This window comes from Bactrocera dorsalis, chromosome 3, assembly GCF_023373825.1.
Source record: "Bactrocera dorsalis isolate Fly_Bdor chromosome 3, ASM2337382v1, whole genome shotgun sequence".
In the NCBI taxonomy this organism is placed as follows: Eukaryota; Metazoa; Arthropoda; class Insecta; order Diptera; family Tephritidae; genus Bactrocera; species Bactrocera dorsalis.
Genome location: NC_064305.1, coordinates 20,534,363 through 20,543,929, shown reverse-complemented (window position 1 = coordinate 20,543,929; position 9,567 = coordinate 20,534,363). Strand labels below are relative to the sequence as shown.

Here is a 9,567-nt window from a genome sequence, read left to right as displayed (position 1 = left end):
TTTTCTTTTCTAAACTTTCGAAAGTTTAGACTCAATACTGAATGAGTCGTGTCTTGCAGAAAGAAGCTCATAAAAACACACTTACTGCATGAAATGCTCGAACAGCACAAACACTGTGAGACAAAAATTCAAATGTTTGCCTTATTTAAGCCTAAGTTGGCTGCGGTCACTTAAACTGGCGAGAGAGAAGCAGCAGGCAGAAGTGCCTCTAGTTATTATGGTGCCGAGTTAAAGGCAAGTGCACTTGTTCGCACATAACTGCAACTGAGCAGTAGCCCATAGCAAATTGACAATTGCAGAACCCAAAGCCACGAAGCCAATGTCAGCTGCAGCCAGGAACTAAATTTGTATTGCTTTTCATTTTCGCTGCACACACCGTCATTCTCTCGCTTTCTCTCCGCCTTGCAGCCGCAGTATCGACTAGTTTGCTTTGACTTTGCTTCAGTTTTGGCTGGCCGCAGGCTGTATGCAATAAATTCAGCAGCAACTACCGATATAGCAACATATATACTTACTATATACTCACACTAGTTTTAGACACCCTCCCCTCACAGCTGCTCAGCTGTGGAGGCAAGGACCCAGCGGAGTATTCCTTTTTCATTTCCATTCAATTGAATGTTAATGTCCATTGACCAGTAGTTGGGTTTGGCATTTCTTTTTTATTATTGCATTAGGGTGTGCGATTTTTGAATAGTTTCTCGCCACCAAATGACATCATTAAGTTCTAAAGTTATGTTTTCGATTAGAGACGACTTAAAGGTCTAGAAGCAAAAGCTGAGCTAAGAGAGGCTTAGTAAGACTCCTCAAATTAATATTTTTGACCAACATATCTAAATGTGAACCACATAACCCATCAGCTCCATACTGAAACCAACAGTATATATATTCTGATCGCCCAGAAATCGTCGTTTGGAAGTTCATCGATTTTCCTCTTCTCTTTAAGCACCACCCTAATGTTCAATCACTTAAATACAGCCAGCTCTCTTGTATGAAGTTTATACATACACAGCTACAATCCATAACCAAAAATGCGTTGCATGCCACCCTGTGTGTCTGTTGAAGCCATGTGGCTTGTTGGTGTTGGTGGGGCAAGTTATTCAAGTATTCAGTGATATGCAAAAATTTGCTGAATCAATTCATGTTTTCTTTCTATTTTTTGTTATTGTGCAATTGGACTGTCCACGTTCCAGCTTTGCTTTCCAATGAAGCTGGTTGGTATTTTTAGTGAGTCCATTTGCATAGTTGGGTCAAGAAAATAGAGAGTTGTGTGCTTTAAAAGTAATGGAGAATATGTAAACATGCATGTGAATTATTTCCAAAGTCGAAATATTGATTTGAACCTTTTTCAAACTAATTTGAATATTATGCAAAGCAATTCTATTAACTCTTTTTCCGTTGTCTTAAATATATTTTATTTTGCTCAAAAAAGAGAGAGTTAAGGAAAAGAAAATCATCCCTGTCAGCAAATAAGAGTCGCTCTCACTCCACATTGGTCTCTCCCTATCTCTCTTCTCACTCTTCCTCTTTTAATGCAGCTAGAATTAATTTCGGGACACTATTTTCTTTAAGGGCGGAGCCTGCTTTAGAAGCTTGAAGGAATCCACCAGCAATGCGGAACCACTTAAGAACCTATCAGTTAATCAGTGAACTTATCAGAGGGTGAGGACAGCTCTGGTTTCCCTATATTCCTATAAAAGAGCTATTGAAAAGCGGTGGGGTCCTCACCAAAAGTTGTGCTTTGGTTTTACGAAACCTCGTAAACCAATATAAGCGGACAAAATAGATACAGCATGTGAAGTCTTACAATCTTTCCACCGATGAGAGGAACTACTACTAGGAACTACTAGCAAGGCTTTGTCTAACCCGAAGAGATGTGATGACCGTGTTTAAATTCATTTCAATGACCATACCTCTTCGGACCCGAAGAAGTGCCCTAGCCGCGAGCCGACGGCTGCGTAAAATGCCAAAAAACTACACACCACTTACTTTCATCGATGGCCTAGATAGAAAAAACATGCTGATGCTAAAGCACCTAGTCTCGACGAGAGTCGCTGAGCCCTCTTCAAATACCCGATGTATGGAAAATCGAAAAAGTGGTCCCACTACTGAAACATGGGAAACCCGCCAACAAGAAGAGTCCTACCCCTTCTCTCTCCAGAAGTAAATACACTTGAGAGCTTAGCGTACATAAACGATAGCACATAACCTCAAGCAAAACCAACCCAGTGTGAGGACGATCGTCGTATCGTTGGACTTGTTAAAATCCTTTGCCACAGTCAATCACACAACGCTACTTGAGGACATCAAACAATCTCCGTTTCCTCCAGGGTTGAAGAGGTGCACTATGTACTACCTGAGCGGTCGAAATCATCATTCGTACTGTTTAGAGGTAAAAATTCCAAATTAAATAGAATTAAACAAGGGGTTCCACAGTGTCCTCTTGCCGTTGCCGTTTAATTTCTGCATTCCGAAACTCCCTCAATCACCAGAGAGAATTTCTATCACCTGGTACGCTGATGAGTGCACGATAATGACGTCGGGCGATGGAATCGATGACAAGTGCTTAAAAGTAAACGGCTACCTCTCCGATCCTTCTCGTTTCTGCGTTGCATGGAGCCTAACACTCTCCCCCACTAAATCCGCAGCCACCATACTCACAAACTGGACGAAGGAGTACATACTTGAGCATTACGAGTATATTGCAGTTGATGGCGTTAAAACTCCGACTGTCTATAATCCTTCACTCCTCATACGACCGCGATTATTGCCAAAGTACAGAGCCGCAACAAAATCCTAAAGTCGCCAGACGACAGGAAAGTCTTATCGAAATGACAAAGAATTGTTGTTGACAACATACAAAATAATCGGTTCTTAACTACGCGGCACCAACATGTTCACCGGTATGCAATGAAATGGAGACGAAGAAGCTTCAGACAGAACACTGCACTTCGAACAATACCGGTATGGCGCTTGATAGTTCCAATCGAACACAGTGAGGGACGTATTCTTCCGGTTAAGGAACATAACTAACTTTTCTCCAAACAGTTTCTGCTGGTGGGTTTTCATAGAAACCGTTCTCGCACTTTGATTGCATCCCTGATAACTTAGATTACTGTGACGCGGAAAATCCTCTTAGCGACTTCTTCTCTGGGCACACACCACTGAGGAATATGTTGGGACGGAGTCGTCTTAGAAGAGGAGGAATGGAGTTAGATAAAGTTTAGAAGGGAAGTCTTGCCAGCCTTTACAGGCCTTGAGTGCGCTGTCAGTGAGTTAGGTGAGAAAGCAGTCTTTCCCTGTCATAACCTAACCTATGTGTTGTCCTAAACAATAACAATTTCACACTTGGCTTTTTTGTCGAAGACAGAGGATATTTTACTATGGTCTCCAAAATCCTTCTTACTTTGGCCTTCGAATCGTAATCTTTGGGCTGGAAATCTAAAGGAATTTAGGATTTTTTTGCAATGATAAGTTATCATAAAGCATGCTTAATAGTCTTCGAAATCGATAAAAGCTTTTAAATTCAAATAGCAAAATCATAACGCTACTAAAAGCTTTTTCAAGTAAAATTTTCTTAAATTCGCGTCGCAAAAATACTATATTTATTAAACTTATTCGATCCTTTTACTCTTCTAACTTTACTTTAATATTGCAGTCAACCCTCCATTTACAGTTAACCCTAATTGCCCACCCTCAACACATTTCCGCTATTGCTTTCCACTTTAATGCTATCCAACTTTAAATGGCTGATTTCCGCTGACACAAGCGCTACCTTCAAGTAACGGTCAACACTGTCAGTCCAATCTGCACTTGTTCTTACGCGCTTCACACAGGATAACAAATGAAATACCACGTAATGGCAATTAATTTGAGCGAATTTGTAGAATCAAATGGAAGCGAAGAGAAAAGGGAAATTCATTGGGCATGTTTCCCACACACACGCCTACTGTGGCCGCCGCACGTTTATACATAGTTAATGCATGCGAATCGATTTTGCATACGCACACATACATGCAAACTTTGCTTGATGACTTGCACGTCAGCTGACAGGCTCACCACACACACACTCGTGCATACAATCGGCTTGCTCGTGCCTGTTGTAACATGCTTCAATCACTTGTACCACTTTGTCCATCATTCAGTCAGTATTTCATGCGCGGACAGTCCAACAAACTGAAGTCAAGTCGCATTCATTACATTACCCACACAGACAGAGACACACATACAAAAATGAATACATCCATACACACATGTATGTATATGTAATACTGTGAAGTGTGGCGTCGTATCTTGGCCAACCGCCTAGTCATCACCCCTCATATTTATAGGCCTTCGCTCACTCAAAGCCTGTCAGCTGTAATTAAGTCTCATTAAAATATCCATCAAAGCATTTTGATATTAATTGACATTTTCCTGTCTTCCGCTCGCTTCAAGCAAGCCAATGCGAGAACAAGATAATTGAGCTACTTGCAGCCCTGAAAAACGTTTGCATAGTTTCTTGACTCCCTCCATCGCATATTCTCTCCCTTCGGCAAATTTACCGTTGTTGTACATATATTTCGCGATTGTATAGTTCCTTCAGTTACATGTCGTAACACAATCATGTTAGCAATCATTACATTCAAGCAGATTGTGCGAAATTACTCATACGTCATATTCATATCAAGCACGCAGTTTGCAATGATGAAGCATTCAATTTCTTTATTTATATTTTTTAACAATTTATGGAGGGATATAGATAGTCTTTATCTCAAAGGATTTGTCTATAGATTCAAGCATGTTCAAGCATTAATCAGACCAATGAAACTGTTTCCTTTTTTACACTCGCGCGATAGCCCGTGCCGATTTGCATCGAAATTTGAAAAAACTTGCTTACTACAGCCGACACGCGCGAAATATCGATATGCACGTGAGGTTAGTATTTAAGCCACTCATACGCCAGTTTTTGTCCATAGCAATCCCAATTGAAGTGCCGTTACGTAGTTCAAGAGATATAGTCATCCTTCAGGATGTCTGCGGTTGACGTGAATAAAGATTCTGCGGTCTCACGATCGATACCTCTTCCAGTTTTTCATACCGTAAGGTCTTCAAATCTTTGAAGCTTTGTGTTGCAAATGCGGGTCAAGTGCACAAAAGATACTCCACTGTTGACCTGCTGCCTTGCTCTTGATATTTCCTGCAGCCATCTCGACGGATTAGTCACGTTCTACAGGCGTGTGCCGTCAGCAGACGGAAAACAGAATCAGAGAGTATTTCATTCATGTTCTTATATTCTCTTCTATCAAGAGTGAAAATAAAATTGTGATCCATGATTTTACTTATGACTTTTGAAGTTTTGCAGCCTGGTAGATCGCTTGATCTCGTTTTGACCTTCTTTCCTGTGCGTCTGTCCAGATCGACTTTACTTGCTAATGTCGGCCAAGTTATCGGTTGACAGCCGCTCTTTAGCAATCTCGTCTACTATCTGTTTGCATGGCACCTATTAGAAGTGAAGTTTTTTGTTTCTGGCAACATTCTCCACTGCTGCAGTTAAACTCAAGACATATCTTGCCGATATGCGATACGATGTTACTGTCCTGATTGCTGCTTGGCTGCCTACGTAGATGTTAACTCTGTATTTGCGTGCTGATGCGTTAGAGGCTACCTCTGTGACTTTCCCAATCGCAAAACTCTTTGCTTCGAAAATAATTCAGGGTTTGACAACTTAAAAGATTGGTTTATGTCTCACCTTCCGTTACCCCTTTAATATCTCCTTTAGCCACGAAATGGATAGACAAAGCGCATCAGCAACTCAGCTGGCTTGATTCCGTTCATCTCGGAAGATTTGCATGGGTCGAAGGAGCGGATTGCACCTTCCTTTTTTATTCTCGATAATGATGTATTTGGGAAAGCCGAGGGCTCTACTCTCTTCACAGCTAGGACTTACTACGTCTTTTCAGCCATGTGCACATTAACTAGGTCCTCCAAAGAGTCCTCACAGTTGTCCGTCCACCCTCTGCATCTCCGGCGAATTAGACCTGGCGAGGTGCAGCTTTTGGATAATCGTTTCCTTAGCTTTGCCAACTCGTTGGTATTTTCCAAGCTGTTACAAAAGTTCTGCCAGGACAGTCGTTTCATCCTGGGAACCTAATTTTTGTATTTTTTTACGTGATCTTTATGTTTGTTCCAACATTCTTCGCTTTCCGCTAGCTTGTCCCAGTTAAAAATTGTCCATACAAGACCCGAGCTCCTTGTTTCAGGCTCCTTGTTTCAGGGGCGCTTCGCTTTGTGCTTGAGTCACAGCGTAAGGCAAGTGTTGTAAAAGCTGTATTAAGGACGTTCGTGAACACAGTCACGCAATTTTCAAGCTGTTCATGTGAGTTATACCCGCAGATCGAAGTCTTTTGCCTATTAGTATCTGCCTGCCACGTTCCCATGGTTAGCACACTCCAGTTCCCTACCATTACACCTCTACCGGTATAGAGCAATATGTATCTCACGTTTCTGAAGGTGGATTCTATGGTTCAGGTTTCTTACTTCGATTAAGTACCGATACACTACTTTATAAAATAGAATTGATTAAAGACTCACCTTTCTGATAATATCAGAGCTGCTCCAAATCGTATGATGGCCAGTAACACCCACCAGAAATGCCTACCTCCTTTTTCTGAATGTAGCCGCCTGCCGTTGTTGCCTGGCAATTATGTGGCATATAGCAGGATGAAAAGAGTAAAGACTCATCCTTGACACCGTTTACTGCTGCCACCATCAGGTCATCTACGGAAAGACTAAAGTCAACGCCATCGACATTATCATATGATCCTATACAATAAGACTGGTGTAATTCGAACGCAAAGATAATATCAATACAAGAAGATTGGTCAGCTCAGGTCCAGTGCTTTCACCCCCAAAAACAAAAAAATCAATGCGGAAAGACTTCATCCAAAATTAGTAGCGGTGCTAGACTAGTGTCACTAAATTTAGAGGTATGCCGTATGTGTTCTTAAAGATACTATTGAGACAGACGAACATATTCCGGTAGTTAAAAATTAGAAAAATCAACAGGTATAGAAAAAACAAACGCGACTAGAATGACTATCGAAAACTAATTGAGCTTGTACCGAGTCAGACGGATCGCTAAGGCGATTTCTGCACCGAAATTAGCACTTTTGGAAATTTTCTCACTTGCTTGAACTTCTACTCATGACTCCATTGACCGAGTTATTCAAATACGGCGGCGAAGAACTGATAAGCGCTACACATCAGCTTCTTTGTAGAATATGTGCGAACGAAAGCATGCCCGACGAATGTTACTGTGCTCTGCCCAATCTACAAAAGGAGAGACCTCAAAATCTGCACCAATTACCATAAGTTAATCTCAACATCGCGTACAAGGTTCTATCGAGCGTACTGTGTGAAAAGTTGAAGATCACCGTCAACAGACTGATTGGACCTTATCAGTGTGGCTTTAGAACTGGCAAATCAACAACTGACCAGATATTCACCATGCGCCAAGTCTTTGAGAATACCCGTGAAAAGAGAATCGACACGCAACGCCTTTTCGTCGATTTCAAAGCTGCTTTTGACAGCATGAAAAGAAGCTGCCTTTGAGCCGCGATGTCTGAATTTGCTATCCCCGCAAATCTAATACGTCTGTGTAAACTGACGTTGAGCAACACCAAAATCCTCGTCCGGATTGAGAAGTACCTCTCCGAGCCGTTCGATACCAAGCGAGGTTTCAGACAAAGCGACGTGCGACTTCTTCAATCTACTCCTGGAGAAAAGAAATCGAGCTGCAGAGCTTGATAGAGAAGACACAATCTTCTCAACATCCGCGCCGTTAGTTCTGCTAGTAAACAAAATCAAAACGAAATATCTTCTGTCATCAAACAAACAGTCGTCGCACTCGCTACTTGGCTCCCATGGCACTGTTAACAGTCGTAGCTTCTTAGGCGAAGATAATTTTGTCTAACTTATCACCAGCATTAACACTAATAGCAACGTCAGCCTCGAAATCCTACGCAGAATCACTCTTGCCAACAGATGCTACTTCGGACTGAGTAGGCAATTGAGAAGTAAAACGGTGTTTATGTCAATAAGGAAGAAGATATTAACATTAAATAGTAATATGTTTGTGGTATACTAGTGTTATTACGAAGTCTGAACTCTTGAACCCAGATTAAAAGATGAACTAGAAACTAATGAGTTAGCCCTTGTAAATTGCATGAAATTACAATTAGTCACGTATTAGTTATGATTTGCAGTAATTCTATATAATTGCATTAGAGGCTCAAGATTTTCGCTGCACGCTCTTGTCAAGTCATACTAATATTTCCTCCCATTAGTATATGGTTTTCGGAGCTGCTTACGGAAAATGAAATATATTTTGGTAAGTTTTTTAAAAACCCCACATTTGGTTTACTATACATTTTTTTTTCTGCAAGCTTTTCCATTTATTGCTCTGCGTCATTGAGTGGGACGTGATGCGCTATTTTTCTGAGCACCGTTGGGATGAATGGGTGCTTGACTATGAGCTCGATCCTACTTTCGAGCATGAGCTAACGGATGAAGGTCTCAAAACAACACCAAGGTCAACACCCGTACCGGTACCCCTTACACAACCCAAATGGGATAAAGACGGCTATAGAATTAATTAAAATAATATTTTGAACAGTGTTAATCGAATTGTATGTGACGGATAGTCTATAGTTAAAAGTACTGGGCACCATCACCGAGCCTGTCCAGGCAGGCATATTAAACTTATAAATATTTGTAAAAAAAAGACCAAAGAAGCGTGATGTAATTTTCTTTGGATTTCACCTGAGGAGATAAACTAAACTTCTTTCAAAATCTGCTTGCTGTCAAGGGAGGCTAATAATTTGGAACTGTCTTTTGACTTCGAGACAATTAATGGCTCATGAACTCAGGCGCATTAATCGTATTGTTTCGTGAAAACTCTCATTGTTTTAAATACTTCTTTTTACCTACTGATTTTCTCTAAGTTAATGGTACTTGATAAATCATTATAAGTTATTTTCCTGTTTTATAAAGAGTTATTCGTTACTTTTTAAAACATCTCTGATAAAAGTTTTATAAAAATGTTTTCATTATATACTGTTATCCGAATTTATACAGTATTATCGGGAGTAATTCGCTACGATCTGAAATTTTTCATATTTTGCATAACTATCTATAGCTGTAATCGGCCGTCCGGTAACTGCGCCGTACTAATATGGTCGCCTGGATGCAGTGAAACGCAGACATGTCAGCACGCTGCACTTCGGACTATTACGGGATGCCTTTTGTTGTCTCCCATCGAAAATTTGCACAGTGAAGCCCGAATGCTCCCAGCAGTTTCTCCAAGCAGTTTCTGTTCACAAAAAGTATCGCTTCAGGCACATGCTTGTAACGAAACCGCCTCCTAGGAGCATCAAGAGGTCCTTGCTCCACAACGCCGTCGACCTAAAAAAATCTGCCCACCAGACTTCGGACGCAATGAACTTCAGAGTCACAGCTCCACTTGGACGGTGGTCAAAGGAGCCCATTTTGAGTCGATTACGGACATCCAGATGACCGTGACGAAGGTAC

At 41.1% G+C, this 9,567-nt stretch overlaps 1 long non-coding RNA gene across 1 annotated transcript; it reads left to right on the top strand.

The window, feature by feature from the left end:
- The first annotated feature begins 8,270 nt into the window (after positions 1–8,270).
- LOC125777034 (uncharacterized) lies at positions 8,271–8,675 on the top strand. The gene is made up of 2 exons (XR_007422065.1): positions 8,271–8,368; positions 8,424–8,675. It is a non-coding gene; the product is annotated as an uncharacterized LOC125777034 (long non-coding RNA).
- Positions 8,676–9,567: the final 892 nt, after the last annotated feature.